The sequence below is a fragment of the Ovis canadensis genome, chromosome 9 (assembly GCF_042477335.2).
Source record: "Ovis canadensis isolate MfBH-ARS-UI-01 breed Bighorn chromosome 9, ARS-UI_OviCan_v2, whole genome shotgun sequence".
Classification (NCBI taxonomy): domain Eukaryota; kingdom Metazoa; phylum Chordata; class Mammalia; order Artiodactyla; family Bovidae; genus Ovis; species Ovis canadensis.
Window position 1 is genome coordinate 80,809,382 of NC_091253.1, and position 24,362 is coordinate 80,833,743.

Consider the following 24,362-nt stretch of genomic DNA (forward strand, 5'->3'; position numbering starts at 1 on the left):
CCGTCCATGGAGTCCCAAAGAGTCAGACATGACTGAGCAACTGAACTGAATCTGACTGATGGAGATTCATAGTACATACAAATTATTATTAATACATTATATTCTAGACTTTTGTCTGTGTTTGACAAACACTGACTTGCCTGTGCTTCCCTACTGTGGAGTTTTAAAGCGTATCCTTGGTAAATACGTAAACTACTAGAGAGGGTTAAGATAACTGAAATCCTTTAAAAAGGCTTTAACAAATGGCATCTCACTAGATGAATAAAGGCAGAACAAAGTCTCCACAGTCCCTGATGAATTCAGCAAACCTGAGACTGCTTTTGAAAAGACCTTCTGCTGTGGATTATAGGTAAGTGAAAAGTTGAGCCCAGAAAATTAAAAGGAGATCACATACAAAGAAGGGAAAATCAGCAGAGATCACAAGTTGTGTATATATTCTTTCTTGGCAAAGATAATGCTAGATTTACCAGATTATCAAGACTGAACAACAAAAACACATTTATTCATTTTCTGAAAAGTTTTGAGTCCAGTTCTCCCAGAGGGAAGAGATCCAATTCCAAGGAGCCTCCAGACCTCCCAACTCAGTTTCTGAGTGAATGAACAAGGACAGGAAATCTCTGAGTCATTCTTTCTATGTCAGTGATGGCAGGTCTGGTCCTCTAGATGGACACAAGTTTTATTATCAAAGGGATTGGAAACACCCATGCTTAAGCCTATTGTATAGGGATGTGGCAGGGTTCAGGAAGTGAATCCAAAGCCTCGGGCTGGGCTAGCTCTCAAAATGTCAGAGAAGTGAGAATCCAGTGAGCTGGTCACTTCATTTTAAGTTAGAACTTAAATATCTGTCACGATCCAAATTCCTAGTCCAGACTTCAGTAAAAACTGTGCCAAGGTTTTCATGTCTCTCTTCAACTGCCACTGAGGAGCTGAATTAACAGACAAGACAGATAGTGACAACTCGAGCAAGGGGTCACCTTCTCCGGCCACTTTCAGGGAAGGTCATTGTCTAACAGTGAGCTGCTGAGCTCCCCCTGGGCACTTAGCCCTTCACCAATATCATCAAACATCGACCTTTCAGCTGTTGCCTGCGCATTTTACAAATAAGAAAACCCAAGCCCAGAGAGGTGCAGAAAGTGACCCAAGGTCCTATAACAAGTAAGTTGCTCAGCCTGGGTTTAAAACCAGATCTCTAACTATAGAACCCATGCCCTTCACCACAACACGAGCCCATCTTATTAAATGCAACAGAGACTAATAAAATATATCAGAGTATTTTCCCTCTGGCTTTGACCAGAGTGAAGACATAACCCTTTCATTGATTCGTTGGGTAGGTTGTCTAGCTGTGTCCTTATCCCTCACTGCAGTTCACCTGTCTCCAGTACTGTGAAATTCCTTTCCTTATAGAAGTTCATCCGGGCTCCAATCTAGCATATGACAGAGTCACTCATACGTTTAAAGGCAGCCACTTGCAATGATGACTATTCTCAACAATACTGTATTTATTTAATACTAGATACATACGAAGAGAATAGATTTCAGATGCACTCACCATATACACACAAAGTCGGTAACTGTGCAAGAAAGTATGTTAACTAGCTTGACTATAATATCAACTTCACTGCATATGTATATCAAGTAATCATGTTGATACCCTAAATATGTAAAATTTTTATTAAAAATAAAAGATAAAAAAGTGTTAATTAAAAAAATTAAAGTAACTAGTTGCTCTTCATGCACACACACACAGTGATTTTGGTGGGTTGAAAGTCAGAAACTATGAAAAAAGAAATCCCTGAAAAGGATGCCTGTGATCATCAAAAATAACTTCTGATTGGAATTCAGAAGAGAGCCCCATCTAAGGCAAAGGTGACCTGTTAACTTGCCAGAGAAACTATGTCTCCCTGCCCAGAGAAGAAAGCACTCGAGCCCCACAGATATCTGGGCCAGATGGCTGTGAATGCAGTTACAACGTCCTTCTTAACCCTGAAGGACAAGTTCTTTGGCAGGAAAACTGAGTACAACCCTTTGGAAGGGTATAAATATTTATTGCCCTAACACCACTAGTACAATAATCCCGTGGCTAATAATACTCTCAATGCAAAGACTGACCATAGTACTCACAGCCCATTACAGCCACTATTTAAATAGCATCTTTTCCATGATGTAACTTTTATACTAGCTGACCATGAGCATCTGGAGCTAAAATAAGGCAACTTGTTTCTTCTTCTGTGACACTCACATGGGTGCTGCTGCTGCTTAGTAGCTCAGTCATATCTGACTCTTTGTGACCTCATGGGCTGTAGGCCGCCAGGCTCCTCTGACCATGGGGATTCTCCAGGCAGGAATACTGGAGTGAGTTATCATGCCCTCCCCCAGGGGATCTTTCCAACCTAGGGATCAAACCCAAGTCTCTTGCATTGCTGGTGGATTCTCTACCGTCTGAGCCACCAGGGAAGCCCACCCACATGGGTAGGCCATCTTAAATCAAGTAATTCAAGTACTTCTTGCTTTTGAGTTCCATATTATGTTCTTCAAGAAGTTATCATCCATTAGGCTTAGTATTCTGTTGTATTTTCTTCTGGAATTTCTCATGAACGGAGGTGACTAAATACTTGTCTGTGATGCTAGGCCATAAGACATTCTTAGGTATAGCAAACTCCTTAATTTAATTAAATATGTGCAAAGGACAAATAATGACTCTTCCTCAAGACATCTCACAGTGCTCTGAAGTCAGTGGCACAAATAGTTAATAAATTATTTAATTAATTAAAGTAATTGTAATTAAGGGATCAAAGAATATCCTTTTCTTAAAACAGAATCATGAATTTTCCTATAATGTCACTCTCACTGGTTTATATTTTGTTTACTCCTAGATTTAGTTTGATTTTAAATGATAAAATTCCAGTGTAACATTTTAAAAGGGAATTATTAATTAACATAACTGAAGAGTCTTAGGGGAAAACATCTTCAGGTATGGCTTGACCAAGGTGCTAAAACAGTGTTATCCGGACACTCTCCATCTTCTGATTTGCTTTCCTTTAGGTTGATTTTACTTTCATACAGTGTCTTCCTGTGTAGCAAAACAGCTCACTTTAGAGCTTGGCAATACCAATAGAAACAAAACCTTTCCTTCCCGATAATTCTAGAAAAACTCTGGAATTGAGTCTCACTATATTAATAAGGTCACTTGTTCCTTCCTACATCCAAAGAGGATAAAACATGCTGGTTTGTGAGATCAGTCACTTACCAGGAGGGGAGGAACTAGGCAGGTGGTGGGTTTTTAGTCCCCTTCAACTACAAAGTAAGATGATTTCTCAAACAAAAATTGACATGCTGTTTCCAGAAAAGAGAAAAATGAAAACAAAGGAGACGAAACTCTTTCGTAATCAGCTCCATATAGCAAGGTAGAGCTTTAGTAAAAGCATTTGTCAAATGCGCCTAACCAGATGATCCTAATTTATGCTTTATTCTCTTGCAAAACAACAGTGATTGCTTTGTGGTGGTATTTGTGGATTATAATTTCATCAATTCTAAAAATTTGTTTTCTCATTTTATTGACAGATACATTTTGAAAAGGGAAGGGATCAAGGGAAAATGCAAAAAGAGTAAGTAGTATCTCCATATTCATGCTGACTCTAATGCCATCATAGTAAATTTTGCTTATATTTACCTCCAGATTTTTTTTAGGTCCCATCTCTCACATATAGAAAAGCAGACAAAAGTTGGAGAACTGCAGACCTCTGAACAATGAGCCTTAGGGTATAATCGAACTCTGCTGGAGAGCCTCTAGCCTACTAAAGATTCTTCTGGCTGCTCAGTCTATGGTGTTTGGATTTATTTTGGATTTATTTGTTCTTAGATTTTTCAACCTATATTAGCATGTAATGCACAAGTTGCCAAGGATGTTACCAACAATAAAATTTGCAGAATAATCCATGCCTTAAAATGAAAGTAGAAATTGACGATTTTCATTGCTTTACACATGTAGTTGGTTTTTACTGTCCCCAAATACTACTATCTTGTTTAACACCGTTGTAGACCAAGACATTCTATATAGGAAGATTTTCCAGATAATTGTTTTAATTATGTATTACTTCGATATATTTTTCTAAAGTGCATTATTTTATGTAGTAGCTTAGTGAGCATATATATCTGGGTCATAGATAAAAACACCAACTAAATGAATACATCAAGGACTTCCCTGGTGGTCCAGTGGTTAAGAATCTGCCTGACAGTGCAGAGGACATGGGTTCAATCCCTGGCCTGGGAAGATTCCACACGCTGCAGGGCAACAAAGCTTGTGAGCCACACAACTGCTGAACCTGAGTGTCTAGAGCCTGTGCTCTGAAGCAAGGGAAGCCACCGCAATGAGAAGCCCACGCACCGCCAACGAGAGAGTAGCCTCTGCACACTGCAACTGAAAACCAGCCTCAGTGCAACCAAATCAAATTTTAAAAATTAACACATCAAAAACCAGCGACAGTCTCATGGCTTACATTGCAATGAGGTACAGGGTTTTATGGATGTTTAGCCAATATATTAGATAACTTCACACTTACAGGCAATTGATGGGTCCACTGTGTCCCACCACTGCCAGATTGTCAGCTGCGGCTTCTTAGTGCTGGAAGTGGGTCTTCCTTATTGCCATTTCCAACCTGTGGCAGAAGAGCAAAATAGGTAACTGAGCTTGTTAGAATTTGTTGAAAATAAAACCACATAGATCATTTGAGGAACTCTGCAGTGATAAGGTGCCACAGTCTCAGTGCATAAACTATGTTAGGTCCATCAACTCCTACGCTCTAAAGTCAAAGACAGCAGGGCCATGAATGCATTCTTAGAACCTTACCACAGTGCCTAATACCTAACTGGTACTCAGTAAATATGTGCTGAATGACTAAATAAATGTACAGCTTGGTGCTTGTTTAACTGCTCAGAAACTTAAATGTGGATTCCACCTAAATTGTTGCTGATAGTCCTTGGAAAGTGAGAAAATGTGGCAAAACCACATAACTTAGTGCTTGACACATAGCATAATAGGTGTCAATAATACTACCTGAATCAGCATTTTGCTCATCTATGATACTGTTTGCTTATTTTTAAAAATGATTTTCATTTGTTACAGAATTTTCAGAGGCTGCATGGTATAATGGTACCATGCAGCCACTTCATCAAGACTGAGAATACCAAGTTCAAGTCCTGGGTTTTTCACATATTATCTAATTCTGGCCATGAGCAGTTAACATAATTTCTCAGAACCTCAGTTTCTCTGTGGGCAAATGGAAATAATCATTCAACCACATAAAAATGTACTGAATCCCAATCAGAGCTAAGGTCTATAAGATTCAAAAATGACCTATTGCTTTTCTGCATCATATTGGTTCTTATGAAATTCAAATTAGAAAAGAATCTTTTATAAACTAAGAGTCAATTCCAACAATTAAATGGTATTGGGATTATTTTTCCATGAATGTTAAGGCCTTTTTTGGTCACTGAAAATCATTCCAGTTCTTTGGTTTCTTTTTCTTTCACTGCATCATTCAGAGACAAATCAAAACAAGTAATGCCTTGCTTTTTTCAAAGTCTGTTTTTATTTGCAATCAATTTCCCCAAAGCCCAAGTTCTAGTTTTCCTTTGGACTGTTTTGTGGGAATGAGTTACATATTTTGTATATGTTTTGGGAGTGTTGGGGATAAATGTTTGCTTAAAGATCTTAGAGAAAGGTTTACAGGATTTTAATAAATACATTTGATTGCTCGAGGGAATTTACTTCCCGTATTGATCTAACAAGGATTCAAGGAATCAACCATGGATAAGGAAGATAAAGAATCTCTTTGAAACCAGCTCCTTTCAATATTGGGTTGAGATTCAGGGTATGCTAGGTTGCCAAGTTTAGCAAATAAAATACAGGTCTAGGTAAATTAGATTTTCAGATAAACAATAAATGAAGTTTTAGTGTTCAGTTCAGTTGCTTAGTCATGTCCTACTCTTTGCAACCCCATGAACTGCAGCACGCCAGGCCTCCCTGTCCATCGCCAACTCCCGCAGTTCACCCAAACCCACGTCCCATCGAGTTGGTGATGCCATCCAGCCATCTCATCCTCTGTCATCCCCTTTTCCTCCTGCCCCCAATCCCTCCCAGCATCAGTCTTTTCCAATGAGTCAACTCATTGTATGAGGTGGCCAAAGTGCTGGAGTTTCAGCTTTAGTATCATTACTTCCAAAGAACACCCAGGACTGATCTCCTTTAGAATGGACTGGTTGGATCTCCTTGTAGTCCATGGGACTCTCAAGAGTCTTCTCCAACACCACAGTTCAAAAGCATCAATTCTTCGGCACTCAGCTTTCTTCACAGTCCAACTCTCACATCCATACATGACCACTGGAAAAACCATAGCCTTGACTAGATGGACCTTTGTTAGCAAAGTAATGTCTCTGCTTTTGAATATGCTATCTAGGTTGGTCATAGCTTTCCTTCCGAGGAGTAAGCATCTTTTAATTTCATGTAAGTATTGCCAAATGTTATATCCTATATTCTATCTGGCAATTATATGTGAGACGATGCCTCCAAGAGTCTGAAAAGACTTCTTGTTTACTTGAAAGGGCCTACGAGGAGTCTTAACAAAACTGCAACCTTCAGACAATCTTCATTCGGTTAAAAATTGAGATACATTTTCCATCTGGAAAAGGGTTCTGTAGGGTGACCAGGGTCATCTGGAAGTTTCTCTCTTACAGTCTCTCATGTAGGTAATTACAGTTACTGGGACTGGAGTTGTCTAATCACATCAGTAAGCTGCAGACCCAAGACACCTCATAGAACTACTGACCAAAAGTTCAGCTGACCACTCTTGATTAAAGTGTCTACCCATGGCCGATCTATATGACTTGGATATCTCCCAGCACAGTGGCTGTGGTCCTAGTTAGCATCCCAAGAATGAGTCCAGTGGTCGCTGTACCTGCAGTTTCCGCACCAGAGAGAGGTTCAACTAACACAGATCAGAAACATTTGGGAAAAAATTCCAGAATGTTTCAGAAGGCATAACTTGAATTTTCCAAGCACCAGCAACTATGAACACATCATTTACATTGTATTTACAACTATCTACAACAGCATTTACATTCTTTTAGGTATTATAAGTAACACAGAGATGGTATATGCATATGGTATGGAAGGATTGCATAAAGTAAAAAGTGTTAGTTGCTCAGTCATGTCTGACTCTTTGTGACCCCATGGACTGTAGCCTGCCAGGCTCTTCTGTCCAGAGTAGGTAGCCATTCCCTTCTCCAGATATTCCCTACCCAGGGATCAAATCCAGGTCTCCTGCACTGCAGGCAGATTCATTCCTATCTGAGCCACCAGGGAAGCCCAATAAATATATGGAAGGATTGCATAGGTTATATGCAAAGACTATGCCATTTTATACAAGACATTTGAGCATCTGCGGAGTTTGGTAGCCTCCGGAGGTCCTGGAAACACCCACTTTTGGATATCAAGGGACAATTATATTCCAAGAGCTAACTCCTCTGCTTCTGCTTTTAAACTAAGCAAACTCAGCGTATTTGTTGATACCATCAACACACGTATTTTAGAGGTGATTAATATTGTCATGACGCTTGTCACATGGCTTCTGCTCTCTAGAACACATTTACTTCAACTGATAAGAATAGAAAGATGCAAAAGAGAGGTCAAATAGTGGCATGTGAAGTGAGCATTGAAGACGGGGCAGAAGGACAGGTGGAGGAAAGTTTAAAAGACAGGTAAGTGGTGGCAGGGAAATAGTCATCTTCTTCAGTGTTCAGGGTAGTACGTAAAGTGCAAGAGTTATGAATTATATTGAAATGATATATGGGTTATCCTGAGAGCTGGTCTAGTTAAGAAATAAGTTGACTCTTGGGGAAGAAAAACTAAGAACATGGAAGCCAATAAAAATAAAATCTGCCCAAATATTTTTATACATTAGACTCTATAAGGGACTAAAACATAGTAAATTAATGGTTTATCTTTTTAAAAAATTAAAATTTATTTGGTTTTATTCACCTGTTTTTCACCTAAGTCTATCCCTAGATGCTTTAATAAAAGGCTGCTGCTGCTGCTAAGTCGCTTCAGTCGTGTCCAACTCTGTGCGACCCCATAGAAAGGCTACTTTCCCTTAAATGCATTTAAAAATGTTAATTGGACCAACGGGATTCATCGCTAACATAGATCTTGGCTTATATTTTGAATTATACTATAACACCCACTGCTGTTTCCTCTCCATATTTCAAGAGTGTCCTGAGTATAAGCTGAGAGCCCCAAAGGCATTCAGGAGCCTGAGTGAGTATAAATCCCACTCTATCAATGTTTCTAATCACAAATCCTTGACATGCTTAAGCATGTACAGAAAATGTATGATTGAGGCTCATTCTGTAAGTGAGCCCCAGAGGCTGATGTTAGTTAAATAAATATTAGGTCTGTTGGATGGTTATCTTTTCCAGCCGTAACATAGCTGCCTGCTGAGCAAAGCAGTTGGTGGCTGGAAAAGTAGTGAAAAAAAAAACATGTTCTGCCTGCTGCTATGAGATGTGAAAGTGGGAGGCTGAGAGCCTGATTTGCCCTGAGAGACTCTGTAGCATAGAAAAGGGCAAGCCACTCAGCTGGACATTTGGACTAAGATGCAACTGAATTGTTTCTGAAAGCCAAGCCCACAGGGAGAACATACCAAGAGGGAAAAATGAGATCATACTGTCCAGTCATTGCCTGAAAACTCAGGCTATGATCTTCGGTCTATCACCGTATCAGAAAACACAGAATTTCACGAATAGCATTCAATAATGGGATCTGGGAAGCCACTCGAGTAGGGTGGGAAAGGTAATGGGGTGGGGGATGGTACATTTCATGTTGAATCAGTACACAGGGCCCTGCAAGAAAGCAAAATCACACTGGCTGTCAACCAACAGTACAGCATCTTGTCGATGTGGACTGGCCACTACTCACCAGAAGAAAGTTTTCCTTGGAAGATGAGAGTTAGGAATGCAGAAGAGTTAAGGTCGTAAAGGGGACAAAATTAATTGGACTCCATGCAAGATAGAGGTTGAGCTCAACCTGTCCTAAGACAGCATTTCTGAACAGCCTTTGAAACAGATAATATCCTCTGAAATTTTAGTCTTCAGTCTCCTTCCCTAAGAAGTAATCGTGACATTAGAGACATTTAGATAATGTTGGAAGTTTAAAGTGATCTTTCCACATGAAATGTTGCTTTAACCTTGTATAATCATTGCTGCAAAAAGACAAGCAAGGTTATTCATAGCTATTTCAAACTTCTGTTACTATTCCTCTCTCACTTAAAGAAAAAAACTCATAAGGTCTATTTTACTTAATTTACAGACTGCCATTGTTTATCTTCCAGAGAAGATCAAAATCTCTCCTTTATTCCTATGTGTTTGAAGCCAGCTCATCATAACCAACAAAATTTGCAGCTATGTACCCAAATCTTCTAAGTATTTTCTGATAATATTTCTGCTTTCCTCAGATTACTGTTATAAAACATATGTATAGACTCCATTTCATTTCTATCTCCCTTTCCTGTCTCAGCAAGAGTATTGTAGCAGCTCCATTAAGGTATTCATTCAGATTTCCAAATATCAGACTCCCTGGAATAGTTTTGCAAGTTGGAACTTTACAGAACAGAGGGAGGTAAATTGACATTTTTAGAGCTTGAGATGAGGATGTAGCAAAACAAACTGCAACATAGAGAAGAGAAGACATATCAGGATTCTTTTTAAGGTGGTTACAGATCATATCAACCACTGAAACTCCACCAGCACTGAAATGACTTATTAAATAACCTTATTCATGGGTAACATTCACACTCTTGAACCACTCAGACAGACTGTTCAGTGCAGTTGCTCAGTCATGTCTGACTCTTTGTGACCCCATGGACTACAGAATGCCAGGCCCCCCTGTCCATCACCAAAGCCCAGAGTTTACTCAAACCCATGTCCATTGAGTCAGTGATGCCATCCAACCATCTCATCCTCTGTCGTCCCCTTCTCCTCCTGCCTTCAGTCTTTCCAAATCATCAGGATATTTTCAAATGAATCAGCTCTTCGCATCAGGTGGCCAAAGTATTGGAGTTTCAGCTTCAGCATCAGTCCTGCCAATTAATATTCAGGACTGATCTCCTTCAGGATGGACTGGTTGGATCTCCTGATAGTCCAAGACACTCTCAAGAGTCTTCTCCAACACCGCAGTTCAAAAGCATCAATTCTTTGGCCCTCAGCTTTGTTTATAGTCCAACTCTCACATCCATACATGACTACTGGAAAAACCATAGCTTTGACTAGATGGGCCTTTGTTGGCAAAGTAATGTCTCTGCTTTCGAATATGCTGTCTAGGTTGGTCATAGCTTTTCTTTCAGGGAGCAAGTGTCTTTTCATTTCATGGCTACAGTAACCACCTGCAGTGATTTTGGAGCCCCCAAAATAAAGTCTCTCACTGTTTCCATTGTTTCCCTATCTACTGTCATGAAGTGATGGGACCAGATGTCATGATCTTCATTTTCTGAATGTTGAGTTTTAAGCCAAGTTTTTCACTGTGCTCTTTCACTTTTGTCACGAGGCTCTTTAGTTCTTCTTCACTTTCTAGCATAAAGGTGATGTCATCTGCATATCTGAGGTTATTGATATTTCTCCTGGCAAACTTGATTCCAGCTGTGCTTCATCCAGTCCAGCATTTCTCATGATGTACTCTGCATATAACTTAAATAAGCAGGGTGACAATATACAGCCTTGATGTACTCCTTTCCCAATTTGGAACCAGTCTGTTGTTCCATGTTCAGTTCTAACTGTCGCTTCCTGATCTGCATACAGATTTCTCAGGAGGCAGGTCAGGTGGTCTGGTATTCCCATCTCTTTAAGAATTTCCAGTTTCTTGTGATCCACACAGCAAAAGGGTTTGGCATAGTCAATAAAGCAGAAATAGATGTTTTTCTGGAACTCTCTTGCTTTTTCAATGATCCAACAGATGTTGGCAATTTGATGTCTGGTTCCTCTGCCTTTTCTAAATCCAGCTTAATATCTGGAAGTTCACGGTTCATGTATTGCTAAAGCCTGGCTTGGAGAATTTTCAGCATTACTTTACTAGTGTGTGAGATGAGTGCAATTGTGCAGTAGTTTGAGCATTCTTTGGCATTGCCTTTCTTTGGGATTGGAACGAAAAATGACCCTTTCAAGTCCTGTGGCCACTGGTGAGTTTTCCAAATTTGTTGGCATATTGAGTATAGCACTTTCACAGCATCATCTTTCAGGATTTGAAATAGCTCAACTGGAATTCCATCACCTCCACTAGCTTTGTTCATAGTGATGCTTCCTAAGGCCCACTTGATTTCACATTCCAGGATGTCTGGCTCTATATGAGTGATCACACCATCGTGGTTATCTGGGTCATGAAGCTCTTTTTTGTACAGTTCTTCTGTGTATTCTTGCCACTTCTTCTTAATATCTTCTGCTTCTGTTAGGTCCATACCATTTCTGTCCTTTACTGAGCCTAGTTTTGCATGAAATGTTCCCTTGGTATCTCTAATTTTCTTGAAGAGATCTCTAGTCTTTCCCATTCTATTGTTTTCCTCTATTCCTTTGAATTGATCACTGAAGAAGGCTTGCTTATCTCTCCTTGCTATTCTTTGGAACTCTGCATTCAGATGGGTATATCTTTCCTTTTCTCCTTTATCTTTCCCTTCTCTTTTCACAGCTATTTGTAAGGCCTTCTCAGACAACCATTTTGCCTTTTTGCATTTCTTTTCCTTGGGGATGGTCTTGATTCCTGCCTCCTGTACAATGTCAGACAGCCTGAGTACTGAATTAAACCTGAGTATTGACAGTCTTAACCCTTGGCTGCTGGATGGTGTGTGGTGGGGGAGGTCAGTGTCAAGAGGTGCCTGGGTCAGAGCACAGCTGCTATTTACATGAGTATTTCAACATTCTAGCAACTGTATTAGTTGTGTCTGTGTACACCTGCATCATATTACTTCTCCTTATAGCCTAGGCTGCTCCAAATTATTCATTACAAGATATACCGAAGACATGATATGGTCCAGATTTTGTATCTCTGCTGTATTTCTTATGCAATTGTGTGATTATTCTCACTGTCTTAGCTTTAGTGTGTAAGATAGTTGAAAACACAGTTATTGTGAAAACTTTCCAGAGGAAGATCTGTCACCAAAAGTCTCCTCACTACCCTCCAGCATTGTTTGTCTTTGAAATAGTCTTAAAGAATATTTGTCCTGTAACCTTCCTAATGTGGTCATTAAAAAAGCATACATACCATTTTAGCTAGGTTCAGGTTTAAAAGAAGGTATAAGTATCAGTTCAGTTCAGTCACTCAGTCATGTCCGACTCTTTGAAACCCCATGAATTGCAGCACGCCAGGCCTCCCTGTCCATCACCATCTCCCGGAGTTCACTCAGATTCACATCCATCGAGTCAGTGATGCCATCCAGCCATCTCATCCTCTGTCGTCCCCTTCTCCTCCTGCTCCCAACCCCTACCAGCATCAGAGTCTTTTCCAATGAGTCAACTCTTTGCATGAGGTGGCCAAAGTACTGGAGCTTCAGCTTTATCATCATTCCTTCCAAAGAAATCCCACGGTTGATCTCCTTCAGAATGGACTGGTTGGATCTCCTTGCAGTCCAAGGGACTCTCAACAGTCTTCTCTGACACCACAGTTCAAAAGCATCAATTCTTCGGTGCTCGGCCTTATTGACAGTCATAGTCATCATCATTAGTGCATTGTGTTGATGTTAGGTATTTTCAGCACCTAATAATGTTCTAAAGTAGTGATTCCCAACCTTTTTGGCACCAGAAACAGGTTTAATGAAAGACAATTTTCCATTGGGGTTGGGGGATGGTTTGAAGATGTTTCAAGTCCCTTACATTTATTGTACACTTTATTTCTCTTATTATTAACTCAGCTCCACCTCATATCATCAGGCATTAGATTCCAGAGGTCAGGGACCTCTGTTCTAAAGAGAAGTTTATGTTCCCTCTTTTTCACCATCAATAAATCAAATATTCTTGATTGGGTAAAAAAATATATTTTTCTCATATTTTTTACCACAATAAGAAAAAATAATGATGTTGGCATCTTAGGGTTGATTAGAGTATATTACAAATCCAGGGACATCTAATACAAGAACATAAATAAGCATTTATATGTATGCAAACTTGTTGCTGTTGTTTAGTTGCTAAGTCGTATCTGACCCTTTGCAACCCCCATGGACCACAGCCCACCAGGCTCCTCTGTCCATGGGTTCTCCAGGCAAAAATACTGGAGTGGGTTGCCATCTCCTTCTCCAGGGGATCTTCCTGACCCAGGAAGATCCTGCATCTCCTGCATTGGCAGGCAGATTCTTTACCACTGAGCCACCAGGGAAGCCCCATGTATGCAGATACCTGTCTTCTAATTGAGACATGACTTGTAAACATCAAGACTTGCGTAGTAAGTTGAGTAACAAATATATATGTATAGATCCTGTATATCCTCTACTTTACTATCATGAATATCTGAGGACACGTACAGTTTTCACAACTCATTCTATTTCCTCAGCAGCTGACTTGAAAACAGCTTATTTGCATTAGTCACAAAACCCAAACTGTTAGTTGATAAAGGAATGAAAAGTAAAACATGTACCAAGGGAGATAAACGTGTTTCTTTATCTCATCCCTCAGTGGCTTGAAAATGTCTCTGAGGGAAGAAAAGGTTGCAGGAATTTGGTTGCACGTGGTGGAGGATGATTTATGAAAGTTCAATTACAGCCTGACCCCATCTGTGGTATTTGCCAAGAACCAACTGTGAGTGTCTTTGGTAAAGTAGGACAAAAAAAAAAAAAAAAAAAAGCCCTGAATGCATATTGAGCTTCAAAACAAAGAACAATACAATAGGAGGCTGCCAGATACAAGTCTCCTGAAAGGCCATTATAATTAAAAATATCTGAATAGTATTTTAAATACAATATACAAGGTCATTCCAATAAGAAGGTAACACAGCCATTGACAGAGAATGACAAGTATACTCAGAAAGCAAGTGCTTGGAAATTACAGTGCACGTGAAGTTTCACATGGTGGTTTTAAAAACTGTGTCAGAAGAAAGGGTGTAATTCGTCTCCCATTGTAATTTGATTGTCATGACAGGCTGCCACTCAAAGGCTCAGAGACCTGCTATTGCTTCTGCATTGTTAATACCTGCAAGAGATGGTGTATAATCTAAGTAACATTTTGCAAGTCCCAAAACAACGTTTCAGAAAGGGTCTAGACTATTTACTGATTGGTAGGTTAGGAAAGGCAGAATAAAGCAGCAAGTGCTGAGATGTGTGCTGGGAAATGTCTGCTTAATACAGTCCATCTTCAAACTGTGGTGCTGGAGAAGACTCTTGAGAGCCCCTTGGATAGCAAGGAGATCCAACCAGTCAATCTTAAAGGAAATCAGTCCTGAATGTGCATTGGAAGGATTGATGCTGAAGCTGAAACTCCAATACTGTGGCCACCTGATGCGAAGAGCTGATTCATTGGAAAAGACCCTGATGCTGGGAAAGATTGAAGGCAGGAGGTGAAAGGAGTGATAGAGCATGATATGGTTGGATGGTATCACCAACTCAATGTACATGAGTTGGAGGAAACTCTGGGAGATAGTGGACAGGAAAGCCTGGTGTGCTGTAGTCTATGGGGTTGCAAAGAGCAGGAGATAACTTAGGAATTGAACAACAGTGTTCTGCCTGAACCTGTCTTGAGCCACTTAGCAAACAGTTTATGATGTTTTGAGTATTGGGACTTGAATCAAGATGCTGGATTTCAATTGTAGCGCCACGTATTTCCTCAACGAGGACAATCATTTCCTCCAGAGCTCTACCTACCTGTCTATAAAATGAAGATAACATACATGTTTCTGTGAGTTGCAACCAAGAGATTATCTCAGGTGAATAAACCTAACACAAGAAGCAATATAGAGTTCAGACACACAGGTGTTCAACACTCCTTGGTGTTTTAAAAGGAAAGTTACTTACTTTGAAGAAAAGACGTATAGGGATTTAAAACATCTTAACTAACTACAAATAATGTTCCCTGGACTTTAGAGGAGGTAAATTATTCTCACCAGAAGCATAAGAAAGGCTAAATTAAAGTTTCTTTTTTGGTCGTCTCTCCCCGACAGGAAGCTGTTATCTCTCTTCTTCTTCAAATGCTGCTTAGACCCCTGCAACTTAAATTTAGCTCTCTGGCAGCCTCTCCTTCCTCCTATGGGCTACAAGTGGTGTTAAATGACAGATGTTAAACAAGATACTTCCCTGCACAGCTGCCTTGCCTCTTTGAGTAGGCTCCGATCTCTATTTAAACAAAAAGAAGAAAGAAATCTGAAGATAAACCTGTCAGAGTGTTCTGAAATTAACATAGCTCAGACCTCCTGCCAGTGTCCTAAAACTTAAAATAGTGAGTTGCCAGCTCATTGCAAGACTTTGCAAGCAAAGCTCATGTCTTGACATCGGAGCAAGTCTGCAGCGCTTCCCTGGGCACTGGGAGAATTCAGAAAGCGATAAAGGAGAGAGCAATGCCTCCTTGTAAAACGACACACTGAAAAGCTGATGTCCTCCCAGCCCTTCCTGTCACAGACGCTAACCACAGGGAAATCATCTCTTTCTGTATTTACTGAGCCAGGCTAATAGCTTTACCATCCATGCCCCATTTACTCTTTATAACAATCCTGTCAAAAGCATATTTACACTTCCTGTTTGGATAGAGAATTCCAGTAGAAGTTAGTAACATGACCAAAGGTCATACAGGTAGCTGGTAACTGGGGTTTCATCTAATGCAAAGTCAGCCTATATAACACAGAGAGGACTAAAAGACAACAGGATGCTGAAGGAAGATGGGAAAACACTCTGCAAAAAGACAGTGGTGGATTGAATGGTGGCCATCCAGAAGAGATGTAAACATCCTAACCCCTGGAATCTGTGAATATAACGTTATTCAGAAGAGGGGTCTTTGCAGATGTAATGAATTTTGAGGAACTTGGGATCATCTTGGACCATAAGTGCACAGGCACACACACGCTCAATTGCATCCAATCTTTTGTGATCCTACGGACTGTAGCCCATCAGGCTCCTCTGTCCATGGGTTCTCCAGGCAAGAACACTGGAGTGGGTTGCCATTTCCTACCCCAGGGGAATCTTCCTGATCAGGGATCAAATCCATGTCTCTGGTGTCTCCTGCACTGGCAGATGGATTCTTCACCACTGCGTCACTTGGGTCATCTGGGTAGGACATAAATCCAACAACAAGTCTCCTTATAAAAGAGAAAGGCAGAAGGCGATCCGACACAGAAAGAAGAGGAAAAGACATGCACACAAAGAAGAGGACCATGCAGACAGAGGCAGAGACCAGAGGGGCGATGCCACAAGCCCGGGGAGCTCGGAGCAGCCCGGAGGCAGAAGAGGCGAGGAAGGGTCCTCTTCTGCAACCTTCAGAGGGAGCACAGCCAGGCCAGCATCTTGACTTCTGACTCTGGACACCAGAATTGTGAGATAGTGAGTTTCTGTTTTAAATCACCAGGTTTATGGCAATTTATGACAGCAGCTCTAGCAAAATAATACAGAATTGGACAAAAATCCTTAGGTTAACACTTTTGCTGCTAAGTCACTTCAGTCGTGTTCGACTCTGTGCGACCCCATAGATGGCAGCCCACCAGGCTCCCCCGTCCCTGGGATTCTCCAGGCAAGAACACTGGAGTGGGCTGCCATTTCCTTCTCCAATGCATGAGAGTGAAAAGTGAAAGGGAAATCACTCAGTCGTGTCCGACTCTTAGTGACCCAATGGACTGCAGCCCACCAGGCTCCTCCATCCATGGGATTTTCCAGGCAAGAGTACTGGAGTGGGGTGCCATTGGAGGCCCCTATAATTATCATGACTAGATTATAAGAGACACCACCTTGCTTCCCTTTGTATCTCTTACATTCATGATACTCACCTGTAGCTCAGTGAGTATTTATTGAGTTGGCCCATGGAAACAGCTGAAAGTGTGGCAAGTGGGAGCCAGCAGCGTCTCCAAGCCTGGCATCATTTGAGGGCAGACAGAGGAGACTGTGGCAAGTCAGCCCCTTCCAAAGGGCAAATCAGATTGAAATCACCCAGGTGGCTCTTTTTTGAGATTGAGAAAAAGGATCAGGAACGCTGTCCTCATTTGGGGAGATACACAGGAAGCTCTTCCCAGATGGCTCAGAGTGGTAAAGAATCTGTCTGCCAGAACAAGAGATGCAGGGGACACAGGTTCCAGCCCTGGGTTGGGAAGATCCCTGGAGGAAAAAATGGCAGCCCACTCCAGTATTCTTGCCTGGAAAATCCAATGGACAGAGGAGCCTGGTGGGCTACAGTATATGAGGTCACAAAGAGTCAGACACACTGAGCTCACATGGCTGAGAGGAGACTCCATGAAAACTACAGGTTTTCAGTTCAGTTCAGTTCAGTTCAGTTCAGTCGCTCAGTCGTGTCTGACTCTTTGCGACCCCATGAATCGCAGCACGCCAGGCCTCCCTGTCCATCACCATCTCCCAGACTTCACTCAGACTCACGTCCATCGAGTCCGTGATGCCATCCAGCCATCTCATCCTGGGTCGTTCCCTTCTCCTCCTGCCCCCAATCCCTCCCAGCATCAGAGTCTTTTCCAATGAGTCAACTCTTTGCATGAGGTGGCCAAAGTACTGGAGCTTCAGCTTTAGCATCATTCCTTCCAAAGAAATCCCACGGTTGATCTCCTTCAGAATGGACTGGTTGGATCTCCTTGCAGTCCAAGGGACCCTCAAGAGTCTTCTCCAACACCACAGTTCAAACGCATCAATTCTTCGGTGCTCAGCCTTCTTCACAGTCCAACTCTCACATCCATACATGACCACAGGAAAAACCATAGCCTTGACTAGACGGACCTTAGTCGGCAAAGTAATGTCTCTGCTCTTGAATATACTATTTAGGTTGGTCATAACTTTTCTTCCAAGGAGTAAGCGTCTTTTCAGTCCTCATCTAATCACAACACTGTCAGGGAGATGGAGATAGATTCCTATACATTTTAAATTCGAAAAAAATCAGAGGCCCTTCTATCATTCACTCTTTTGTTTCATTTTTATTTAAAAAATAAATCCTTTATTAAAGATATACAAAAGAATGCAGTAACATCTCCTTCCCCCATCACCCATTCATTCACTGACCAAACATTTGCCGAGTGACTACCATGCATGTTCTTTTCATGTTCTCCAACTATTCATTCATAGTCTTTGAGAATAATACCACATTCATCTGTTCTGTTTCCATTTCTCTACCTCTAGTATTTTTTCTGTAATTTTTTTTTCTTTGACAGGTATCATGCCATCTTGCCCTGGAATTATTATATCTGCTGCTCCCTTCTTATTCATAGAGGTGATGTTTCTTTGTCTTTAAATTTTTGGCTGAAGGTTCACATTTTTCCCCTGCTCTGTGGCACCTTTTTTCTGGTGAGTGTTCTTTGTTGGTAACTTTATTCTTTTTCACGGATTTTTCTTAAAGTGTCTCTGGGCTACTATCGTACCATCTTACATCTTTCAAGTGGGTTGAACTTTTCTGGAGTAGGCATTTAAGAAAGTTCCTGTGAGGAAAGAGGATGCATCAGAGCATCTTGCAGGTGTTTCAATCCAGAGAACCTCCTGTTGCTTCTACAGAAACCTGACTGCTTCCTGCAAATACGATGCCTCCATTGCATTCTTTGTGTACCTTAACTGCTTCTTCCTATTTCAATTACCTGCTTTTCAAAGTCAAAGTTTAGAAGCATTTTGCTTGCCAGCCCTGACACCAGATTTCTACACTTACTGCAGCAAACAGCCATGCAGCTTTTTTACTACATGACAAAGCTCTTCCCTCCAAAAAAAAAAAAAAAAAGTGTTTTTGCAAATTCCTTCTGCAAACCACCATTGCCAGGCCATCTCAGTATACCTCTGGACTTTATGCTAGATAGATTCTAACCAATCTCAGTCAGTTTTAGCAGTCATTTCACATATGTCAGGGTCTGCAGATTGTTGTTCTTCTTCAGTCATCCACTTGTGTCTGACTCTTTGCAACCGCATGGACTGCAGCACGCCAGGCCTCCCTGTCCCTCACCATCTCCTGGAGTTTGCCCAAGTTCATGTTCATTGCATCAGTGATGCCATCCAGCCATCTCATCCTCTGATGCCCTCTTCTCCTTCTGCCCTCAATCTTTTCCAGCATCAGGGTCTTTTCCAGTGAATTGTCTGCAGATTATCTGTGTCCTACTTCATGGAAGATAGAGTCTGAGAGGCTTAAAAAAAATTACCTGTTGCTTTTAGATGATTTCTAGGACAAAAGGGTAAACGTGGTGTAGAAAGCCACGTAAATTGGGCTATTTCAGCTTTTTTTTTTTTCCTCAAAAAATGACAGCCTTGAACTGAAAGGAATACTTTTAGCACAACGAAATTTTCAGGATTTGGAATATATTTTAATTCTGTATGTTACATTCATGCTGGCCTATGAATAAGGTGTTTGAGTGTGATATAATTAGGAGTAGTTATTCTTTCTTGGTTTTCCAAACTTTCTGTCATGACCCTCTTACCCTCAACACATACATATATTCACACACACATGCACACACACACATACACACACAGGAGAGGATGCTAGAGAAAGTTTAAGTAAGTGAGCACAGAAAATGTCCTTTGAGGACTTCCCTGCTGGTACAGTGGATAAGAATCCACCTGCCAGTGGAGGGGACACACGTTTGATCCCTGGTCCAGGAAGATTCCACACACCATGGAGAAACTAAGCCCACGTACCGCTGAGACTACTGCCCTTCACTCCAAAGCCCACGAACTGCAACTATGGAAGCCAGCATGCCTAGAACCTGAGCTTCTCAGCAAGAGAAGCCACTGCAATGAGAAGCCTGTGCACCTCAATAAGGAGTAGGCCCTGCTCACCTCAACTAGAGAGAGCCCTAAAGCAGCAAGGAAGACCCAGTGCAACCAAAAATTAAAAAAAATTTTTTTTAATACCCCCTGGGTTTGACAATGAGGAAGGCATCCATGCCTTGACTAAACTGAGTTTGTGGGCAGAAATCAGAATTGAGTTGAATGGATCGAGAAGTAAACAGAAGTTCTTAAAATAAGGAGTAAGGACAATTTCAAGATACCTTATCCCCAGCTTTCCTGAGATACAATTGACATACAGGGAAGTATAAGCATAAAGGTACACAATGTGTTGATGGGATGCACACGCATTGCAAAATTATTGCCAGGATCGAGTCAGTTAGCACCTCTATCGGGTCACATCATGACACTCGGCATGACTGAAAGGCAAGCTTTACAGGATCAGATAGAAAGCCAGGGCTAAGAAGCTCTATATTTAGATCTTAAGACGCTTGTTTAGAGAGTGATGTCACAAGCTTCAGAAGTCCTGTCCTTGAAGGTGGGGGTAGACAGCAAGGAGGAGGAAAGGAATCTGCGTCAGAGCACAGCTATTCAAAGCCCTGATTCTGGAGTCGGTGTGCTTGACTCTGATCCCGTTGTTAACTCTGTTGGCTCTGTGACTTGGCAAGACCTTAGTCTCCTTGATCTAAAATGATCCCCTTAGTCTCCTTGATCTAAAATGATCCCCTGATCTAAATATAAAAGAGCCCAGACCTTTCTCCTGAGCTCCCATCCCTGAATGTCCCCCAAGGTATCTCCAAGTTAACATGTCCAAAACTTAATATCTGCCCAATCCCTAAGCTTAGTATTCCTTAGTATTTTTATTCTTTGGGGATCAAACCACCATCTACCTACAAACCCAAGCCAAAAAGGCTATGCCCATCCCAGATGCCTTCATTTCCTTCGCATCTAACATCTCATTGTGATCAGCTCTATTACTTTCACCTGCAGTACTTATGCCCTCCTTTCTTACCTTACCACTACCATCTAAAAGTAGGTTTTCATCAACTCTTACCTAGACTTCTGCATTCCTCTGCCCAGCACCCATGCAGTTAGCCTGGAACCAGAAATCCCTAGTCCAGATTCAGGAATCACGTTCCTGGGTGGGTGGGGATGGCGGAAAGCAGGAACAGCCGTCCATTGGCTAGAATTCGGCTCAGTCAGCACCTGCAATTAATTTTTTCGGTTTGGGAGGAGGACGGGAGGGACACTTACTAGTGACCAGACTTGGTGGGTGGGGCCGCCCCTTCACTCTCCCTGCAGGAGCGGTGGAAATAATCTGAGTCTGCCTTTCTTTCAACTAGTTAATGCAACTAATTGATTGGGACTTCTGCATTAGAAGCTTCCCTCCTGACTCAGAGGTTAAAGCGTTTGCCTCCAATGCCGAAGACCCGGGTTTGATCCCTGGGTCGGGAAGATCCCCTGTAGAAGGAAATGACAACCCACTCCAGTATTCTTGCCTGGAGAATCCTATGGACGGAGGAGCCTGGTAGGCTACAGTCCATGGGGTCGCAAAGAGTCGGACAGGACTGAGCGACTTCACTTTCAGTTTCTGCATTAGAAAAGTCTAAAGGGAATGGGGGAAAGACCAGAGAGTCTGTGTGTGTTAGTCGCTCAGTCGTGCCCAACTCTTTGCAATACCATGGACTGCAGCCCTCCAGGCTCCTCCTTCCATGGGGTTTTCCAGGCAAGGAAAGATGGGTGGCCATTTGCTTCTCCAGAGAGCCTATAGAGACCCCCAAATATCCTGCCCTTGGCGGGGGTTTCCTCAGGATAAAAGAATAAACATGATCTCAGCCTCTTCTCGGGCCCACACACCATCCTTGAATCTACTCTCCATGTGTGCTGTGCTTAGCTGGTTCTAACTCTTTGTGACCCCATGAACCTTAGCCCTCCCTGCTCCTCTATCCATGGGGATTCTCCAGGCAAGAATACTGGAGTAGGTTGCCATGCCCTCCTGCAGGGGATCTTCCCAACCTAGTGATCAGACCCAGGTCTCCCACATTGCAGGTGGATTCTTTACCGACTGAGCACCAGGAAAGCCCCAAAATACTGGAGTGGGTAGCCTATCCCTTCTCCAGGGCATCTTCCCCGCCCAGGAGTCGAACAGAGGTCCCCTGCATTGCAGGTGGATTCTTTGCCAGCTGAGCTACCAGGGAAGCCCCTATTCTTCATACCACTGACAAAGTGAATGTATTAAAATGCAATCCTGATTATGCCATTCTTTAAGTTAAAGCTTTACAACATTTGGATAAAATCTACATTTCTTATCAAGGCTTTCAAGTTCCTCCACAATCTGATCCTACTTATCTCTCCAGCTACAAACGCCACTGTACTTCCTTCTCGGTTTCCACTGCAGCAGGAGGTAGCAGTGCTCTTAAGAGGAGAACCCCTTTTGTTTAGAGAGACTTTATTATGCCGCTTGAATATACAGAGGCAATGGCACCAAGGGCGGGGAATAAGGAGGTGAAGACCAAGGGAACTAGGGACTTCCTGGTGGTCCAGCGGCTAAGACGCTGTGCTCCCAAAGCAGGGGGCCCAGGTTCAATCACTAGTCAGGGAACTGGATCCCACATGCTGCAGCTAAGAGTTCACATGCTGCAACCAAGATCCCACGCGCCACAACTAAGACAACGAGATGCAGTACAGCCAAATACCAAATATAAGTAAGTATCTTTAAAAAAGACAAAGGGAGCAAGTGCCCATGTCTGGGGGCAGGTGACAGTTTGGAAATCAGAGTAGCCAAGGTAGGGTGAAGAATGGGTGGAGGAGTCAGAGGGGAAGAGTTGGGGGCCTAACAAGGGGAGAGCATGGTAAGACCCTGCAGACCATTGTGAGGATTTTGACTTTTGCTTTGAAGCAAAAAAACATAGAAAAATTTTCAGCAAAGTGATATAATCTGACTTAGGTTTTTAAAGGATCTGACTAATGTTGGGAATGGACTGGATAAGAGTGAAAGCAGGGAGACCAGTTAAGGAGACAATGCAATGATTCACAGAAGAGTCAATGGTTGCTTGAAAGCTACTAGGTGAGTGAAGGTGGGGAGGCTAATGTCAGTAAAGGTGGTGAGAAGTGGTCACATTCTGGATACATCCATGCACACACTTATTTGAAAAGATTTCTAAGATAGACCACTAGACTTTCTGTTTACATTGAGTGGAGGGGGATGTATATCATTTTCTTTGGTTCTTAAAAGAAAGGCGACCCCATCAGTCTGTAGTTTGTAGGGAAACTCAGGTTTCACTTCAGTAAGACATGCTATTTCCTCCTCCATAGCTTGAATCTTTAAGCTTCTCTCTGGGGTTTACTCTTGCCCGGCTCCTTCCACTGGACAATGACCCATCATGCTCAGCTCAAGTAGCACCTTCTTTTTAAGGCCTTCCCTAATCCCAAAGATATTACTATGACCTCAGATACACTGCTATCATAACCCATATATCATAATGATAACACCCAATTGCTCACTTTCTCCATGTCCTACTGTGAGGCTCATTAGGGCAGATACCAGTCAGATTCATCTCTTGACACCCATCCCCTCCATAGCACACATGTGGTGCTTAGTGACTACATGGGCGCACAAGACATCATATAGTAAGGAAGACAGGCGGCACCAGTGGCACTCAGAGCTCAGTGGTTACAATCCCTATCCCTAAGGATCACATTAAGATGTTAAATCACATGAGGAATCACCTGTGCATCTTTAAAAACAATGGCTGGTGCAGAGCTGTAATACACCCAGAGATGGGCATAGTACTATCTTATCCAGTGGTGAAGAAAGCCTTCCCTCATGGTGCTAGCCCATCTGCCAATGCAGGTTAGAGGTAAGAGAGACAGGTTCAATCCCTGGGTCAGGAAGATATCCTGGAGGAAGCCACGGCAATCCACTCCAGTATTCTTGCCTGTGTCCCCCTACCATGGACAGAGGAGCCTGGTGGGCTGCCATCCATCGGGTCACACAGAGTCAGACACGACTGAAGCAAGTCGTGAAGCAATACAGCACGCTTGCATGCGTGCAGTGGGGAAGAAAGAAAGAAACAGCTGAGCATGGTGATTCGTCTCCTATCACCCTTTGCAGTTTATGAAAGACTTCGGTATACATTACTAATTCTCACACCAAGTCCAGGACAAAGAAGATTTATACAGGTAGGAACAGCAAAAATTAAACGAACTGTCTCAGCACAGACAAAACTTCTCCTCTATATGCACTCTTGTTCAATCATATAGCTTCCAAAACAGGAAGAAAAAGGCTTTTGCAGTTGCAATTCCAGATTCACCCGAACTATAAAGGAAAGGAGTAAAAAGTGAAGGCAAATGATAGCAAGCTTTGACTATGAGGCTAAGACCTTTTTAACTTTTCCTGGATGGTATTGGGAAGTGGTTAGAGTGTTTTGATCAGCTGAGTGA

General features: G+C 42.0%; 1 long non-coding RNA gene across 1 annotated transcript in view; it reads right to left on the reverse strand.

The window, feature by feature from the left end:
- Window positions 1-24,362, reverse strand: part of LOC138445902 (uncharacterized) — a 248,214-nt gene that overhangs the window by 204,126 nt on the left and 19,726 nt on the right. Inside the window, exon 2 of the long non-coding RNA XR_011259034.1 lies at window positions 4,560-4,655. This is a non-coding gene — a long non-coding RNA (uncharacterized lncRNA). The remainder of the gene's footprint in view (window positions 1-4,559; window positions 4,656-24,362) is intronic.